The following is a 20,991-nucleotide window of genomic DNA, read 5'->3' on the forward strand; positions in this document are numbered from 1 at the left end:
CTTTTTGTTGGTGGCAGTTATTCTGGATAAATTAAGACATGACTGTATATTACACTACTGGTAAGCAGACTACCATAAGTAAGAAGGATAACCTGCACTTCTAAAACTAAATTTTATTTGTGGGCAGTGAGAATTTATGACTAAATTCATATGTCATAATGTGTTTTGAAATAGCAGAGGAGATCTGTCTTCTATGTCCATCAAATTTCTACTCCATGATTCAACCAATTGTTTGAGATGTATCCCTTAGAAAAAAATATATCAGTCATTTCACCAAAACACACAAAACTGTGCTAGATAATTGTGAATACATTTTCTGCAAAAATAATGGTTTATACCAAAGGCCAGGACTCTACATATCCCATCTACTGGGTGACTCCCTGTTTCTGCTACTTAATATAATTACCTCTGAAGTCATCATTGCTTATAGAAAGGCAATATACATGTCTTTTTTTCTGCAGAAAAGACTGAGCATTTGCCTTTTCTCTTTTCTTCAATGAGCTTTGAGAAAAGGTTCTTTTCTGAAACACTTTACTTGGATTTGTACTGTGCCACAGCTTATGTTATGATTTTTTATATGTGCCTCATATGGCACCAATATGATTATGCACAGTACGCATGGCCTGAGTATGGAATGTACCAAAGGCAAGCAGTGGAAGTGATATAATTGTTAGTGCATTCACAGTGGAGTAAAAGAGATACCAAGTAAACAACTTCTGAATAAAAATGATTAAGGCAAATTTAGGACTAAGTAAACCAAGACCAGAACATTGCTAATATCAGACTGAACAAACACTAAACCCATACTCCAGAGAACCATATTAATTTGATGATAATGAGAAATATCTGTTAATATCTGGGTTCCAGACCTTTTAACTCTCCCTGTTTTAGAGGAATATTCCTATTTTCTGCCCTGATTTAGGAAGTCCTTACTTTTGAAGGTATGTTCTTGTTTTCAGGCTTATTTTATCCCTTCAATCAATATTCTGAATCTCCCTCATCACATGATTTTTGAAGACATCTACCACATAGAAACCCATACTACATGGCCAACAGTCCACTGACAACAATAACTGAAAGAGAGGACACATCTCTTGCAACTTCCTTTTTCTAAAGCAAAATGAAATAATAATGTGTGGTAGAATTTTGCGATATAGTTCTTTAATGGCTACGGATTTTAAAGTGTCTGTTTGATAATGCACTTATATTGGTTCATCATTTTTTACTCTCTGTTTTTAAATGTGTGACTGAGTAGTATCTCACATTTCTACTGGAAGTGGAAAGAGTTATGTTCTATTGGGTATTAAAATGTTATGGTAATTAGCTGCCCAGATTTTTATCTGGATATTCCTATTTTTCAAGGGCCTTTGTTCCTATTTTTCCTGTCTAAAGGTTGGAAGGTATACTGGTTTCTGAAATCCACACCGTTTGTTGATTAGTAATTTCTGAGTTTGGAAACCACCAGTACAATAAGTTGTAAAAGTCCAAGCTTCATGGACCAAGGCATGGTTGACCACAATGGGACAGGCAGGTAAATTTAAGAGTATAATGAGGACAATATTCCTAGGATGGAAATAAAATGACATGACAACATTGATGTCTAGTGCTCGATCATCAACCTATCAGTTGTTATCCCTATGCTGTGCACCTTTGAAGCAAACTCAAGAGTTTTGTCCCACAGATGATGTTAGAGCACAAGTCTGGAATGCTACAGTCTCAGAGAACAACACACATTGCCTTGGCAACTGCCTTGTAGGTGTGTTATCCAGTAGCAGATGCAATACAAGTTTATCCATGATATAGTTTACAGCAGAAATAGTGTACTGAAGGAAGGAGGGTTAAAGCTGTGAGTCTTACAGTAATAATGCAAATTAAGCTGCAGGTCATTATTGTTATGGTACTAAAGTAAACTATATTAAAGCCATCCTTCTACTATAACTTCCTCTATGCCCCAAAAAAAAAAAAAAACTGAACTGAAATCAGTTATACATAATGTATGTCTGTTGAGAGTCTAGTTGCATACAAATCACCTTTTCTCTAGTGAGTTAGCAATTAAAGGTATTTTTAAGATGGAATGGCAATTGTCCAGACTGCCAGTGCGTAAATCTGTTTTATTAAGCATCTAATATCAATGGATTAACACTAAGTTCTAGGGAATTAATGACAGTCTAGAACAGGACTGGACCAAGCAGTTCCAGGATGGCAATCACTAGACTTGTAGGGAAATGGTATAGTCAGACTGTAGCCTGGTGCTTAATTAATGACAGAAACAATACCTGAGTAGTAAGGGTGATAAAATGTGCTTCATTTCCAAGAGGATATCAACCTAATAAGATATCATCACCCTATTAAGTGCACTATCTTAGAAAACCAGATCTGATTCAGGCCAGCTGTGCAGCAGAGTTACTGAGTAGACATTTCACATTCATTATTGAATAAATATTGCATGTACAATGAGGCAGACTGTGACATACAGGTCCGTTCCTTCCAGAAATCTGATGTCAGTCATATGCTGCAGCAGAGATCTCCTAGAGGAAAAACAAGAATTTCGTTTGGGAGACTTCAGTCTCATAGAAAGGATAACAGTCTACTGCTAATTTGAAGTCAGTCTTCATTCAGACAGGTGTGATACCACTTAATTTCAAGCCTTTATCTGGCTTGCTTAAGTACATATAGCTAGGAATCACACAGTGTTTTATGAGACATACAGTGGACTGTCTTTTCATGACAAGTGACAAAGAATCTATGGTAGTCGCCTGAAGAAGATTTGTGACAAACAGGAAGAATGATAAGAGGAAACAAGGCCATACAGCAAAGAGGTGGAGGGATTGTGTGAGAGAAGATCTGCAACAACAAGGCATGAGATTCTAAGAATGTGTGCGTGTGGCACTGAACTGAGAGAGAGAGAGAGAGAGAGAAAGAAAATGGTTGCAGTTAATACTACACCCGTAGCCAATGTAGAAAATGGGAAAAGGGGTCGATGATGATATTGATGATAATAATGATGATGATGATGAAGATGATAAGTCAGCAGGTATGTCTTACAGCACCTCAAATGCTTTCTTGTACTACTTTCACTGTTTCCCAAAAAAAGTCAAAGTAAAACCGCATAAATCTGATGTGATCAGGCCAAAGTCTCTCCGTTCAACCAGTTCAGATCAGCGTGTTCCAACAAGGGAAGACTGAATGCAGAAGATAATCAAGTTGTGATATGAGCAGCGAAAGAGTAGCAAGCAGTGATATAAACAAGCAATAGGTTCCACTATAAAGTCAGTGGTAGAAAACACCAAACATTCTCCATAGTACATCTGTGCTAATAGGTAGCACAGGTAAACTACCTGAAAAAAACTAATTCCTTCTTAACACATATTAATTATTTGACAAAGCATGCAGATTTGTCATCAGTCTTGATATTTAAATCAGAGCACCTGAATATAAAAATATATGTGTGTATTTATATATTTTGTTTGTGTCTTTCGGCTTTTAGGGGTCGCCACATTGGGACTCCGGTCCGCTAATGATTGGCAGTAGAGTTTTACATGCTGGCTTGCCGGGCCTAACGCACAACCTTCAACGAAGGAACGCCCATTCACGCATGTCGCCACACAGAAGACGCTCTAACTGAGAATCGAACGGGCAACATCTAACTGTGAGGGGACAATGCTACCGCAGCACCACCACCACAGTCATGTGTGTATGTATATGTATATATATATATATATATATATATATATATATATATATATATATATATATATATATAAACACCAAATGTAATAATCCACCTCCTACAGCCAAAATCCATAGTAAAGCCATCCCCTACTTCTACAATCTCTCCAAGTTAACTCCCTCTCTCATGACACACCAAACTAAACTGCAATCTACCTACCATTCCTTCTCCATTCTCACACCCAAACTCTGGCAATCCCGCCATCTTCAACTTAATGACATCTCCTCTTCCTCACATTAGAGCTCAATTCAAAGACAACTTCATCAAAAATCTGACTGCAAATGCTTTTTCACTGGACACATGACCTAACTCCCTCCTCATCTGCATCACTTCTGCTTTGATCCTCTGCTCTCAGTTGTTGCTTCCCACTCATATTTACTACTAAACTTAATTTACATTTGGTTTTCTACCCTGCTAATATTATTTACATATTTTATCAATTGTCTATGTTATTATCTATCTTCTCTCATTAATCTGTGTTTGTGAATTAGTTCTGCTTTATTTTATTATTTTTTGTAAATCTCTTCACCTGGGCTGTGGCTGCAAATGGTCTTTGTGATCAGTGTACTACTCCAATAAACGAACAAACAAACAAATAAATAAATAAATATTAATGATAGTCTTCATGTTCTTTTTAATCAGAACAAGCAAAATATAAATATGCATTACATGCCCAGTGACACTCTCATGCCTCTCAACATGTCCAGATTTTTATCTAATATTTTTGGTCAGTTCCTCATAACATTTATGGCTTTCTGGTAAATCTTTGGTGATGGAAGTCACTAAATTATAACATACATTTGAGTTGCAGACTTCATATGCTTCCGAATATGCATAATAAAGCAAAACCTACGAATCTGTCAACCTTCTAAGTTTATAAGAGCAATCTTTAAAAATTGTCTCTGATGTTGAGCCTTTGTACCCCATTAGTTTTGGCTTTGTGCAGAGTTTGTGTGGTTAGAGATTGAGAGGTATGACCACTTACAAGTCAAATGTGAAGACCAAAAATGATTAAGACCAAAAAAAAAGAAAGTCTTCAATTCATTCAGTTCAGTCAGTCACTATCTTTCTTCATAGGGCAACCCCATCGGTCATTACATCTGACTCCAGTACTGCAGGAGTTCTGCCACAAGGCCCTGTTCCTACAAGCTGTTTACTGAGAATTTTCTCATTGTATAATGTAAGCACATTTATCATGTAGAACCTTGCTGTATATTAACTTTAATCAGTCAAATACATGCCTGATCTGTTACTGAAAGTCTCTGGGAAATAATACATGCACTCTAACAACCTCTTACTTAGTTGGCCAACGTCCCCTTTTTCTTCACTAGTAGACTATACTGCATATGCCACTTAATTAACCTCAGGATATAATAGAAAAACTGTTTCACTTTTTATCACTTTGTTAATTACTTTTTAATGTCTATAAACTGATCACTCTTGGTTATAGCTTGACCTTAGTGGGATAAGTACCCCTACCCTATCCCCAACTCGCATCCATCTCCTCTTACTCTAGCATTGTACTTCTTACATACATGGTTTTCTTCTGACTCTTATTTTTTCTTATTCCAAAACCTTCTCCAAATGACTTTACTACTTCTATACATACATTTCTATTTCTTGTTTCCTACTTCCGTATCTTTAATTCTTAACCCCATTCCCAACTATCCTTTTCCCCTTGCATACTGCTTTCCACTACATCCATTTATAATCACAACCTTCCCTAACAGTACATATCTATTTCACATTGTAACTTTTACTTTTTGAAAATAAACCCTCATTTCTTCCTATTTTGGCTATGTCGTTATACTCTAGCCTTTCATACCCCTCTATTCCTTACATTCCAGAGATGATACAAGAACAGCCTAACTCTCTTCTTTTATAATAAATAGTTCTCTCTACCATCCTCTACCCAGCTTTCAGAATCCACCATCTCTGAATCTCCTACTGCTCTGTAACATCGTTTCCTTCTTCATTACTACTTCCCCACTACCTGACATCTATAACATACAGATTGCTGTACTTAATTATGCTACTCTACCCGACATCTATAACATACAGTTTGCTGTACTTAATTATGCTACTCTTTGGCTTATCATCTATTCTTCTCCTCCTATTGTGCCATCTTTCTTCCTAGCATGACTCAATAATATGTCTCAGCATCTCTTCTGCTCTGTCCCAACCACCTATCCATACCTCCTCTTTACCCTGTCCAAACATTGCACTGAACCTATTTAATATTGCCCCATTATTCCAAAAATAGACTGATTATCTGCACTTCAACTCAAACCAAAACAAAATTAAGTGTGAGAATCCTCTTCATAAAACAAGTATGCATAATTTCCCAATATACTAAAATCCTTCTAGGTGGAGATACACACCTTAGTACTGGCCTCACCTATCACAATGAACACAAAGATAATTCTCCCCCAAACACTTCTGTAACCCAACAGCCAATCCCTAACCCTGGTGATGTAAATTTTGATGGAGTAAATGTTAGAATCATAAGAAATAAAACTGCTGAACAACATGCCTGCATTACCCAACATAAGCCTGATGTTCTCACTATAACTGAAACTTTGCTTAAACCCAGCATATACAATTCTGAAGTTATATCCTGGCTGTAATATCATCCATAATGACACTATAAAGAGGAAAGGTTGCGGAATTGCTTTACTATTTCCCATCACCATTCTCCAGAATAAACAATTATAGACAAATATGTATTACTATCCTTTATATCCTTCCTGGTGACAATACAGCTATACTGGAAGATATCCTACACTGGATAGCCATAACATTTTCACAAGAAAAAAATACCACTAGGTGATGTAAAAATCATTTGGTTGGACATAAACTCTCCCCAGAATTCATGAAGCTTGGCGCAAGGCCGGCGTAAGGCTTGCGCCGGCCGTGCAGCATATATATGGAGTAGTAGCGCCATATGCATATTAATGAAGGTGCGCAGCTGCCACAGCCATGTGCGTAGGAAACGCGAGTGCATGGGGCGTATCGAAGTTGCGCACAGAGGCGTGTCAATGTCAGCTGTCGATGAACAACTTAAACTGCTGAATATTATATTCCGCCTGCAATAGTAAAAGCACCTATCAGTGTCCGTTTATACTGAAACATATGCAAAGCATGCAAGATAGTTCCTGCAAACAGAAAATGAAGAAGCAAACACAAATGCACGGTAGGGAATAACAGGTCCCTAACCCTTGAAAAAATGACATGGAAAACTGTGTGCCCGTAGTCCAACATAGTATAGATAGCTATACCATGTGGAAGTGAAGCGCATCATATGTTAGCGCACCGCCAGTAGGTATGTCCAGCCCAATGGAGAGGGTCACCAGCTGACCCATAATGTGAGAGAGGGTACATAGCTGGGCAGATGTGTCCATAACAAAATACACAAGGAGAAATGTAGATATATTTAGTGACCATATGTCTGAATCATATCCCACAAGGCATGTAATAGTCACATACAAAAGGTATGTTCGTATTTCACATACCAAATGTGATAGGAAATAGAATACGCATGTAAATGAAACAGAAGGAGCATATAAACAGCTACACCAATAAGGACACATGTGGGCCAAAAGGAACAGTATGATCTGTACCGTCGACTAAGATTACCACCTGTCCCACTTTGTGAGCGACTGTCCCTCTGTGGGCAGATGTGTCCTGACAAAACCTTGTAAAAATGGCAAATTTCCAGAGATTATAGGACAAAATTATTCCTTAGACGTTATGTAATAGTTGCATTAAACAGTTTCCCTGTATGTATATTACATAAATGTCATAAAAAACAGAATAAGCCACTAAAATGCTACAAGAATAAGCTTACATATAGGCAAGAATTGTAAGTTCTATCTGCCGAACTGACCGTGGGTATGTGTCGGCCTGTAAAATGTGATGTGTTCACTGCAAATGTCCCACTGTGGCCAAATGAAAAGGTGGAAACCCTACCGTCGACTGTGGGGAGTTATTGTCCACAACAGTCAGATATGTGTAAGGAATAGCTTGGACATAGGAAAAGGTGCCATCCTACCAATGAATACAACAGGCTGTCAAAATCCAGAAGTCAGCGGTACAAGCTGAACTTGTATGTGACACTGTTGAATGGGTAGTACCCGGGTATACCAACCAAGTAATGAAAGTTAAGTATGGGCGTTTACCTATGTGCGTGAGGTATAGCATGTGGAAAGCAAACATGGCAGAGTAGTCCACACACCCATAAAGTTACCTGACACATGTAGGGTATTCAATGTGTCAATGTGTTACTATGGCTGTGTCATGGGCCAACAATCAAAGTAGTGATCTATGGGGTGTGAGGAATCTGCGTGTGTGGGGTGGATGGGTAATGGTAAAATCCTCCAAGGTGATACTGTGTCGTATGCAGAAAAGATGAACCAGAGGTGTATGAGGGAGCAGTGGGTGAAGCTGAAAGAAACACAAACACATGCAGAAACAGCTGCAAGACAAGCAGACAGGCCATAGCATAGAACACAATCCCGCAAACATATGAATATGGAAATGTGCGATACAAATGTATAGATATATCACCGTCACATACCCACAGATTGGTCCTGATGGAACTGGTCATAACAAATGCAACACACCTGGATGCATAATGGCCTACCCAGCATCCCCTCCACATCACACAACCCTCTCCCGTACCAGAACATCCACCAAATCCAGCCGTACTTGGCCTACTGGTTCATTGCAGACACAGCTACACATAGTGACCCCTACGCATATGTAGTAGGTAGTGTCACCCTAGGCAGTTTCAGGATTGCAAACCATGTATCCCTTGCATGTAAAATCCCCTGCACATTTTCATAACGCCAGAAATATCTTCGGAATCTGTCTTGTTTTGGTCATGTCAAATTTTTGGGATATCCCTCATGGGATAAGTAACCTGTGTAAATAGTAGAATGGGTATGAAGACACGATGTCCAATCTTGTAGATATCTGGACACAAGTCAGAATGTGCAGTAGAGGTCCATGACATTGTCCAGCCCTACATGGTCATGCATAACCTACTACCCAGGATAAAACACCTGCCCGTGACCCACGTGTCCCGACACAAATAGGCGGGAGAATATATTGCACACATTCGCATAGTGGCAAATGGCATAAGGGTGATGAAGACACTGATGTAAACAGGATAACCCTGATCAAGTGTGAGGGACACTTACTGTGTGCGGGCGTAACCAACCATACCTGTCAACCTGTGTGAGCAAGATATCTGGACAAAGCCGTGAATAAAAGTGAGACAAAGGCCCAAAAGTAGGGACAATTTGTAAAGATAGCTCTTAGAAACATAGAAATTTGATAGAATAACAGTTTGCACATTGGCATTAATGTCCTGAAAAGTATGAAGTCTGAAACCAACTGTCTGTCATCACATTCCAACTTCAGTCTTGAATGATTAGCTACTGCTTTGCCAGAACACAACAGCATATTACAGAGATCTGTACATATTTACAGTAACAACCCTTTACATTTATTTAATGTACAACTGCATACCTGCACTGTCACTTCATGTCCAAAATAATAATCTCCGTATGACTGAATACAGGAAATAGTCAAATGTGAATGGGAACACCCCTCACCGTGGAGTATGGACTGTAACAACCCCACCGATAATATGTATTGCCAACAGAATAAGCTGCTGACAGGTGCCCAAACACCTGTGTCTGTAAACACAGGTAAAAATTCATAATAGGGAGAAACTCCCTGTCCATGTGCTTTGTCTGACATTTGAACTCGGCCAGGGAAGTTCCGTTCACCAGGCGGACAAGCCTAAACCCAGATCACTAAATGAACACCCTGACAATCAAAGACCTGTATGTGCCAGGACTATAAGCCTTGGTGTTCTGCATATCCTTGGAGTGATTAACTATGCAGCTGGGATCCACAGCAGTAGGCAATAGGGAATGTGTAATATGTAGTACCGCATTTTTTCCAGCAGGAAACTAGATGCCTGTGTTGTAAGTGTAGCGGTGAGGCATATGTTGATGTAGCTAAGTACTATGGTTATGCATATCAATGAGGCAGAACACTAATAGAATAGTGGTTCCAGCATCCGGCCAAAGTGAATGCAGTCCCAGTTGAACTACGACCACAGCACATATAAGTTTAAAGTGTAATGAATGTGTTTGTGCTGTAAACACATTTAAATATGTAAAGGTGAACGTGTGTTTCGCATATGTCCGTAAACCGGAATACAGATATGTAACTGTTACGGTCACAATTAGGAAAGCCCACGTAAGCACAAAGATTTATTAAACATATGTAACCCACAATAAGGATATGCAAGTGCGCCTGCACGTGTGTAATCCACTCACAGCATAGCAAATGAATGCTGTTTTCTCCACATGATATATATATATATATATATATATATATATATATATATATATATATATATATATATGGCTCATACCTGTTAACCCTGTAAAGTAAGAAACCGGACAAAGCCATGAAAACAACTGGTACAAATAGGGACAATTCCCAAATATTGTCCTAACAAACATAGAAAGTGGATAGAATAACAGGCGTTTCACTAGCATGGATTCTTTGAAGGGTATGAAGTCATAACCTCAAATGCTTGTCATTATTTTCCAATGTCAGTCTTTAATGATATGCCACTAATTTGCCAGATAGCCACAACGTTATGAAAAATGGACCAAAGATAAGAGGCAAACATCTGTACATTTGGCGAAAATCTGTACAGTTGAAAGGTATGATATGGATATATATATATCTGTGTATACACATATATCCACAGACTTAAACCAAAGAAATTTATGAAATGAGGAATGTACAGACAAATATATCTATACACACATGATACATTAATAGATATATACACAACAAACATAAACATATGTCCTTGTAGATATAACACATGTACATAAATAGGTCACAGCATAGCTATTATGGATAGACAGACAGACATGCATGAAAGGTGAATACACTGCTGCTTTCCAAACCATTGCCCGGAAAGTACCAGTGTGACAGACCTGCAAGTTCTACACTTTAAACATGGATATAGGTGTCCTTTGCAGGACCCCAAAAATTGATCCCGTACTAAGTGTGTCCAATAATCATTGATGCAAAGGAGTCACAGCTGCAACTACGATATAGCTGTACATGCAACAGTAGCAGGTGCAAGGGTAATAACACATGGGTCGATAGAATGTATGACGTATGACCTGATATCCGGAGAGCGGATAGTGCTTAGAAGTGTCTTCATACTTTATTATCACTCACATTAAATATGTCTAATGAGTACTTGTGGAGGGGTGTCAGGTATGGGAATCATGGGTATGTAGAAATGGGCCTAGGTGTTGGTTGGCACAGATTTATTAGGTCCGCCCCATGGGAGTGATCAATATACCTATGTGGGTAAAGCACACGCCTATATTCTCCAAAAAGGTAGAACCCATCTACTGCATATTGTATAAACCACTGGGGGAAGACGTAGGGACTTATATCAGTGTCATGTAGGTGATTATCATGGATGGACATGCGTACGACAAAGATGGTAACAATACCTTCCAACCTTTCAGAATAAGACAGCTGGACAAAGGCATAGTACATGAAATACAAATAGGGACTATATTAAATATACCTCAGACAAAGTAAGAACATTGACAGAATAATAGCGTAGTCAGGAGTATGACTGTTATGAAGGTTATTAATCATGAAATACAAATGTCAATCATTATTATCTAACTTCACAGTCCTTAATGCCTTGCCAGTAATTTACCAGAAAGGCACATTATTATGAAAGAAGTAACAAAATCATAGGTCAAACCTCGGGGCATTTACCCATAATGTGTACAGGTGAGAGGTATGAAGGTAACCCGTCCTAAATAAATGTACAGAATTAGTGATACTAGGTGGACAGGTGAGAAGAAAGACATCAGGACAAATGACAAAACATGTACAAGTCAAAAGCATGTACCTCGACAAATGTGAATGACAATGTATGCCCTGTGAAAGTCAATGTGGAAGGTTAATAGAATCAAAAGTAATGTGTCCCTCAGGGTGTCACACAGTGTCCCCGATACAGTGTCCAGTCCTGCACACTTGCACGTGAGTTCTGCCACTGACGGAAAGTGCAAATACCAGCGAACACATAAGGTACATGATAGAATAATAAGAGTAGATAAGCACCTGTTGGCCTTTGTGAGGAATACAGCCCTCTGGGCGGGTATGCCCTGCAATAGGAATGTAATAGCATCCGGCCTGTGATGCTGCCATATATTGTGTGTATTGGTGTAATAAAATGATATCCTGTATCAGAAACAGATACATGTCAGAGGAAACAGTATTATCGACTGCAAGATAACTCAGAAGGTATGAAAAGCACTGCAGTAGGAAGTTCAGTATTGACTGCAGGTATGTGCTGACATGTCAAATGACACAGCAGTCTATATAAAGTACCTATAGGGCTGTCACCTTTACAAATGATGACAGTGGAAGCTGCTCTGTAGAAATGCCAGATGTAGCAGGCCACAACATACCCACAGCCTTGCATACACTACAAATAGACATAGCACACAGCAAAGCCTAGGCCATGATACACAAAGCCTCTGGCGTGCACGAGTAGAGTGAGAGTAGAGCAAGGAAAGGTGTCTGCCAAGCTATTCAGCAAACTCCTGTAGGGGCGTGTAAGACCGCCCGTAACATGAACGTTGCACGGACAATGTTGGGATTTGCAACATACTCCATTTGTAGGTGAAAGCTATGCAAATTATGTAAATATGCGATACATGAAACAGTAAGCTGTCCGTGCAAGAGCAGAGTTATGTGCAGAAATGTACCCGGAGGTTAAGTGAGTAATGCTCTGCACATTGCTAAACGGAGCAATGACAGCTGCAAATACAGTATGAATACAGTCGAAGAAGCATGCCAATGTCCAAATATAAGGCCAGTGGCAATATTGTCCATTAGATGTCAATAAAATGGTAGTTGTCCTCCCCCGATCTCCAGTGTGGAAGTGTAGCGCAGCGGCACGAGAACGCACTGCGCTTCAAAACAAGTCAAATATGTAAAATATACATACAAAATGTAGGTTTAGTTAGATGTTAGTTTGCCATGCAGATGAATGGCAAGCTGGAGACAGCATGACTACTACGTACTGGTTGTTATGTGTGGAAGCACTCTGTCAGAGATGTAACCAAGCATCTGTAGGCAATCTGATACAAGTGAGGCTGAGGATAGTGAATCACAGTATGTCATGCCATATGGGCCAAGCCTCTATAGTGTAGTGTAGGATAAGGGGACTATTAGAGTAGAAGATAGGTGACAACATGAGTGTGTATGTATAAAACACTGTAATCTTACCGGAGCAGTGTCACATGTTTGCTGTCAGTACTCATCAGTGTAAGAGGCATGTTATGATCTATCCTAAGGAAAGTCAGGAGACTGATGGTGTACGACATGGATACCACCGATGTTTCTTGCAAACCTGCCTACAGTGTGTCTGTGCGCGCCAGTAAGCCTGAGTAAGCATGTGTGTGCGTGTGTCAGCCCGTATGAGAGCGTTGAAGAACGAGTAAGCTAGTGTACGAATGTTGAAGCCCGTGTAATGTTGTGTAAGCCAGTGTACGTGTTTGTAAGCATGTATAAATGTGTACTACACATATCAGACATGTACTGCACACTCAGAAACACATGCTGCCAATACTACACACATCAGTGAAATGGCACATGGATGGAGAATACATCATCAGAATTAACAGTGCTGTAAACTATGCTTCATTGATGGTCATAGCTGCAATGCATCATGCCTGCTGATATACACCTAGAAGGATATCACACTTTGTGTTAACAACATTCTAACATCAATACAGTGGTATAAAGCCACCGTGTGCATCAGCACCAGGTTAGTCTGATCCTGCATCAATGTTACACATCCCAGGTGGTGGCACAGGTGACATCATATGCACAGGGTGTGGTGTTACATTTCCAGAGCTGTCATTGAGCCATCCAATCTACAGGAAGGTGTGTGTGTGTGTGTGTGTGTGTGTGTGTGTGTGTGTGTGTGTGTGTGTGTGTGTGTGTGACAACGGTTATTGCATGACCCAATGGTAATGCAATGGGTGTGTGTATGTGATAGCCCTAGCTGTTTGTGGTAAGTGTGTGTATAGCATGTATCAGCCATATACAAGAGGTTGTGAGACAGTCACAGACTGTACCTGCCAGGCTATACAGATCGCCATTACTGGCCATGGACACCCCTCCATGCAGCCAACACTAACCAAGTTCTGCACCTGTCAATGTATATACATACAGTCCTGGGATCTGTACCACAACCTGTGGATAAACGGGAGTCAGTAATGTTAACCTGAGTTGCATAGTATTGTCAGTTAATACATATGTATATGAACCATACTCACCCTCCAAAGTAATAACCACTGCTGACTGTTGCCGAGATGTGCACACAACCATTCAAAGGTGCTGTGCTAACATTGTTTCCAATGGCCCTTGTAATACCCAGCAACACAATAGCTGGTCACTACACAAGTGTAACCCAGGATCACTACAGCACACAGCATGTGCACTATCACAGAGCCATAGCAGATGTACATACATCCAAGGTGATCATGTGCTGATAATGCAGCACATTCAAGAGTGATAATCTCAACATACATATATATATATATATATATATATATATATATATATATACATATACACACACACACACACACATATATATATATATATATATATATATATGTATATAGAGATAGATAAATACACACACACACACACACACAACACACTTGGCAGGGTTGGGAGCAGAACACAGACGTAACCATTGTACCACACAACAGCATTACACAGTTACAGAATGCTCTACCGTGATTAGTAGATCACAGCATTCACACAGGCATAAGTCTAGCCTACAGACAGCAGCATCAAAGGCAAAGATGCCGTACGGATGTTATGGAGAGTGAATACTGTAAAAGCAATGTACTGTTGTCATGCAGCTAGAAACACACACACACACACACACACTTGGCAGGGCTTGGAGTCAAACATACACCTAACTACCCTATCACACTACAGCATGACACATTTACAGAAAATGCTATCGAGATTACTGAACACAGCACTCCCAGAGGCATACTTCTAGGCGTGTGTCATCAAAGGCAAAGATGCCGGTAGGAAATATCTGTGGTGTGAGGTGTCTAAAAGCATGACTGTGTCCCCAGGCGGACGGAAGCATGCGTGCATACACACACACACACACACACACACACACACACTTGGCAGGGCTGGGAGTCGAACATACACCTAACTACCCTATCACACTACAGCATGATGCATTTACAGAATGCACTACTGAGATTACTGAACACAGCACTCCCAGTGGCATACGTCTAGGCACGTGTCATCTTCTGCAAAAGCAAAGACACCGGTAGGAAATATCTGTGGTGCGAGGCATCTAAAAGCATGACTGAAACTCCAGGCGGATGGAAGCATGCACGCACGCATGCACACACAGGCACACACACACACACACACACACACACACACACACACACACACACACACACACTTGGCAGGGCTGGGAGTCAAACATACACCTAATTACACTATCACACTACAGCATGACACATTTACAGAATGTGCTACCAAGATTACTGAACACAGTACTCCCAGAGGCATACTTCTAGGCGCGTGTCACCATCCGCAAAGGCAAAGATGCCGGTAGGAAATATCTGTGTGAGGCATCTAAAAGCATGACTGAGTCCCCAGGAGGAAGGAAGCACATGCGCGCACACACACACACACACACACACACACACACACACACACACACACACACGGACTCACTTGGCAGGGCTGGGAGTCGAACACACACCTAACTACCCTATCACACTACAGCATGACGCATTTACAGAACGCGCTACCGAGATTACTGAACACAGCACTCCCAGAGGCATACTTCCATGTGCGTGTCATCATCCACAAAGGCAAAGATGCTGGTAGGAAATATCTGTGGTGTGAGGCGTCTAAAAGCATGACTGAGTCCCCACATGGATGGAAGGATGCGCATGCACGTGCACACACACACACACACACACACACACACACACACACACACACACACACACACACACACACACACACACACACACACACACACACACACACACACACACACACACACACACACACACACACACAATTGGCAGAGTTTGGAGTCGAACATACACCTAACTACACTATCACACTACAGCATGACGCATTTACAGAACACACTACTGAGATTACTGAACACAGCACACCCAAAGGCATACTTCTAGGCGCATGTCATCATCCGCAAAGACAAGGACGCCGACAGGGATTGTAAAAAGTGTGATCAGTCTGAAAGCATACAGACATATTACTGTCCCACGGTAGACATAGACAAACACACGGCAGTGGTGTGATCGGGGCAACTAAAGATTTACGGAGCACTACAACAACAATAAACAGACAGTACACTCTTCAAAATAGTTGACCAGTGTGTACTCTGTAGGCATCCATCATGACGTTGAAAATGGACATCTGTTGCCTGGATGGTCATCATCACTATACAGGATGTCAATGGCCATACCCATGCACAGAGGGACATCACCGGCACAAGGTGTCACTGGCCATGGTCACACACTTAGTAATACGTTCGGACTGTACTGTGTGTCGATCTACACAATGGCGTGCTGGGCATGATCACACACTTAGCAGTTGCAAAGGGCCATCTTGCATGCAGATGGAGTCTAAACAAACAAGAGCTCAGTTTGGACTGTCCTGTGTGTCCATCTACACAATGGCGTACTGGGCATGCTCACACACTTACCAGTTGCAAAGGGCTGTCTTGCAGATGGAGTCTAGACATGGAAGGACACAGTAAGGTATAACTGTCCCCATGCACAGGGTGGACACAAACATGCAGTGACCAGTACACACTCAGGTGCCATCACAGCTGTCCCAGATGCAGATCACAGACGTACACACCGCAGTCTACACTGTAGCCCTCAAAACATCACCATGTCATTGGTGCAGCAATACACAGTCATACATTACCACAACACCATGTGACACATGACCAGTGGACTGTACAGAGGTCTACAGCAACTGTGCAGAGTACACATGTACCGATAGGGTTCCAACAGGTGTTATGCATTGCAATGATACCACTATACATGACCAGGTCAGCTCAAGACATACCAGGGGCAGTGGGTCTTACACAGCTGTGACAGATGAGTGCTGCTGTACACCAATGAACACACATGTTTGGATATGTCATACATGTGATTGCAGTGGATGTGTGCATGGACCACACACACAACACATATGTACATAGCATAGCTTTTGCTGTCCCCCATGCAGACAAGTGGCTTAAGCAATCATACGCATGCAAATGGAAGGTGGGTCCATGTCTGTTGAATGCTTACAGTACAGGAGGTAGCAATGTTGACTGAGGACACATTCCCCTGTACTAGTCACCCATGACACCGGTGATATCATACCACAGTCCATGTGTTATGTATGTCAACACACATGTCCACCAATAGCAATGCAAACAAACATGGCTACAGGATATGCATGTAGGACCAACACACATGTACAATCTGTACTGTGCATGCAGCAACCATGCATGTACAGTGGCTGATGTCTGTAACTCATCTGTGCCTAACTATAACAAGCAGTCACAATGCAGCCCCATCATTGACACCTGTATATGGTGACATACTGACAGTATGGTTGGTTGTACATCACGTATGGAGGGATGTGTGTACATAAAGTGGTGATCCACCTGTGTAGATGGATGTTTGCCGGGGACGGCTCACAGGTGTGTCACATGCCATCTTAGCATGACATGTGCAAACAGTACGCTATGTCACTGTTACTTGACGGTGATGACATAACACTTACACAGCAGTCAGATGTTACCGACTGTACATCACATGACACCTGTAACACTTACATCCTCCCATGTGCATATAGCAGCACAATTGCCAGACATAGTGTTGGTACACATAATGCGGACAATACCGCTGCATGTTTGTCAAACGTCTCATCATATGGCAGGTATATCATTCCCAGCACTGCCATACGTGTCCACTTGTGAGACCACATATGCCACATATGGTGGGGATTACATCCCAATTGTTACACACCCCTGTACACAATTGTAGAGATCTGTACATACCGCAGTGTGGAAAGCATGATGTTGACATGTGTGGTGCATCACACACATTGGCTATCCGTATACACATTTGTGGTCACCACAGTGTGTGTGTGTATGTATGTATGGCTGTCTGGTGCTTGGTGTGAGGGTGTATGCTACCATACAGTGAAAACAGGATCACTAACCCCTCATGGTGATGCAGTCTACTACCCTGTTGATGCCATCGGTCCCAGCCGTACTGGCTACCTGTGCATGTTCCTCATCTGTGTCACGTTGTGTGAGTGCAAAGTACTGTGAGGGTGATGACCACATAGGCAAGAGTCCTCACCTCAGCACTATAGGGTGTGCGTTATAGCATTGTAGACCCCGTGAATGTGGGCATGTTCCTGCAATGTGACAGGGTATTACAGCTACACAGTGAGGCCTCATGCTATCAAGTTGCCTCATAGGTTCATAGGTTCATAGGTTCATACTAGGCTATCTGCCCTAGGGCATTTATAAGCCTAGCCAGAGTGTGTGTGGCTTTCACCACCCCTTAGGATGAGAATACTGTACCCATTAGTTTGCTGTGCATCTGTCCAGCAGTGACACAGAGATGATTCCCGGGGTAAACCTACGATCTCCCATCCACTCGTCAAGATTTCTCTTGAACAGAGTCAGTGAGGGGCTCTGCCTCACATGGATGGGGATTCTGTTCCATAGTGTAGGGAGTCTCTGGGTGATGAATCTGTCCCTCCAGCATGTCCTATTTATATCCGTGTTGAGGTTTAAGTCTCTTGCTCTCGTGGCTCTGGTGGATTTGGATTTTTTGAGGTGGAGCATGCCCATTAATTCCGGGTTGGACATGGCCTTGTATGTCAGTCACAGATCACCTCTGAGCAGACGGTATGCGACTGAATAGAGCTGGAGTTTCTTCTGTCGGGCAGCGTATGACATATGTTTGAGCCCCTTTATCCTTTTGGTGAGGAACTTTTGGGGTCTTTCCAACTGCTGCAGGTGTCAGGTAAGGTACATTCCGAATGGGGCGTTGTACTCAATCATTGGTCTGATAAGTGAAGAGTACAGGGGTACAATGACCTCTCCTGATCTGGATGTGAATCCCTTCATGATCAGGTGGGCAATGTAGAAGGTCTTCCTAACCACTTTGGCAATGTGAGTGTCAAAAGAGAGGTTACTGTCAACTTGGGTCCCCAGGTCTCTGATAACTTCTTCCGTGTTTAATGGATTACCACCTATGTGGTAATTAGGGGTTACCTTGTTTTTCCAAAAGGGTATGACTATACATTTTTTGGCATTTAGCTTAAGGCCATGGCTCTGGCACCAGTTATCCATTTCTATGAGACCTCTCTGGAGGATATCTGTGTCTGATGGAGTGTCAATTATGGTGCCCAGTTTGCAGTCATCTGCAAATTTTGTCAGCCACAATCCCCCTATGTTTGCCTGTATTTCAGAAAAATAAATGCCGAACAAGAGGGGGCCCAGGACTGAGCCCTGTGGGACACTGCTTGTGACCAGCTTAGAGTCTGACATGGCACCAGCAACTCTAACCCTGTGGGTTCTGTCCTTGAGCCAGTTTTCAACCCATCTTGTGACATATGGGTTTACATCTAAGCTGGTGAGCTTTTCTATGATGCCCGAGTGGGGTATTGTGTCGAACGCTTTTACTAGGTCAAGGTAGGCTGTGTGAACTGCCTTACCCTCATCAATGGCCTTAGTGACTGTTTTGAAAAAGTCGACCAAGTTCAAGAGGCAGGATCTGCCCTTGACAAAGCCAAATTGAGTCGGATCCAGTGTCTGTAGGTCCCCAATGTCTTTATTTATGAGTTCCAGTATGATCCTCTCCATTGCTTTGCAGACAAGGCTCGTCAAGCTTATGGGGCGGTAATTTCCAGGGTCCGTAGAAGCACCGCCTTTGTGGAGTGGGACCACAGTTGTCGTACGCCATTCTTTGGGTACGTATCCTGTAGTAAGGCTAAGATTAAACAGCAGCCTTATGTGTGGGTTTAGTTCCTCATTGAGTTTGTGTAGCACACAGCCGGGGATACCGTCCGGTCCCATTGATGCTGTGTTTTTTGCTTTAGAGACAGCAGCTCTCACCTGGGCATCTGAGATGTTTGGGAGGCTAGACTCTGGTGGGATAGATATTTCTCCTTTTTTTGGGGGGGGGGAGAAATTTGCACTGAATCTGTCTGCCAGTATGTTGGCAATGTCTGTGGGTTCAGTAATTTTTGTATAATTTTGGACTAATTCTGAGTATATCTGCGAGTTTCCACCTCTAACGTCATCAGTGGCCAGACCGCTGTGTACAACCCCTGCACCATGTCAACATACCTGTAATGTTTCCTGGTATGTATGTCACGTCTCTGGCTGCTGTAGCCTGTTCAACTGACCACATGCTTCAGGTGCAGTATATGTGTGGAGATCTGTGTCATGTTAGACTTTCCAACAGTCAGGTTTAGGGCACGTTTAGCATGCTGATATTGACATACGTGCCTGTGAGTACTCCACAGTTACACATGGGGGACTGCAAACACTGCTACCTGTAGGCACATGCCAGTACACCATAGGAGGGAACCAGGGCATCATTGCCAACATGCTGTTAATGTTGTAACCGAGACACATACTGTGAACATATCACAATGCATGCTGCACCTGTACTACATGGTATGTCTGGTGCATGTTGACAGTACACAACCGATGTCATATACACATCTCTCACTATTCACACACAACCAATGCAACATACACTTCCCTTGCTATGCACACACAAATAATGTAAGATACACCTCTCATTATTCTGTTCACCCTGTGCATCAGACCATTTGAGCATAACCCTGCACCGATAGTGTGGATGACAGGGATGCAGCACAGGATTCATCATATGCACAGGGTGATAATGTTTGACAGGGGCATAGGCTGCACCGATGGATGACATCATGTGTGTGGGTAAGGGCCGGTGATTTGATTGGACATGTCTGTTCAGTATGCATGTGGGTGTTGTGGAGCCCTACAGTTGTGTTTTCTGTGTGCATGTATGTGTGCACACAGTTCTGTC

The sequence above is a fragment of the Protopterus annectens genome, chromosome 8.part0, assembly GCF_019279795.1.
Source record: "Protopterus annectens isolate FY-2018-M chromosome 8.part0, PAN1.0, whole genome shotgun sequence".
NCBI classification, from domain to species: domain Eukaryota; kingdom Metazoa; phylum Chordata; order Ceratodontiformes; family Protopteridae; genus Protopterus; species Protopterus annectens.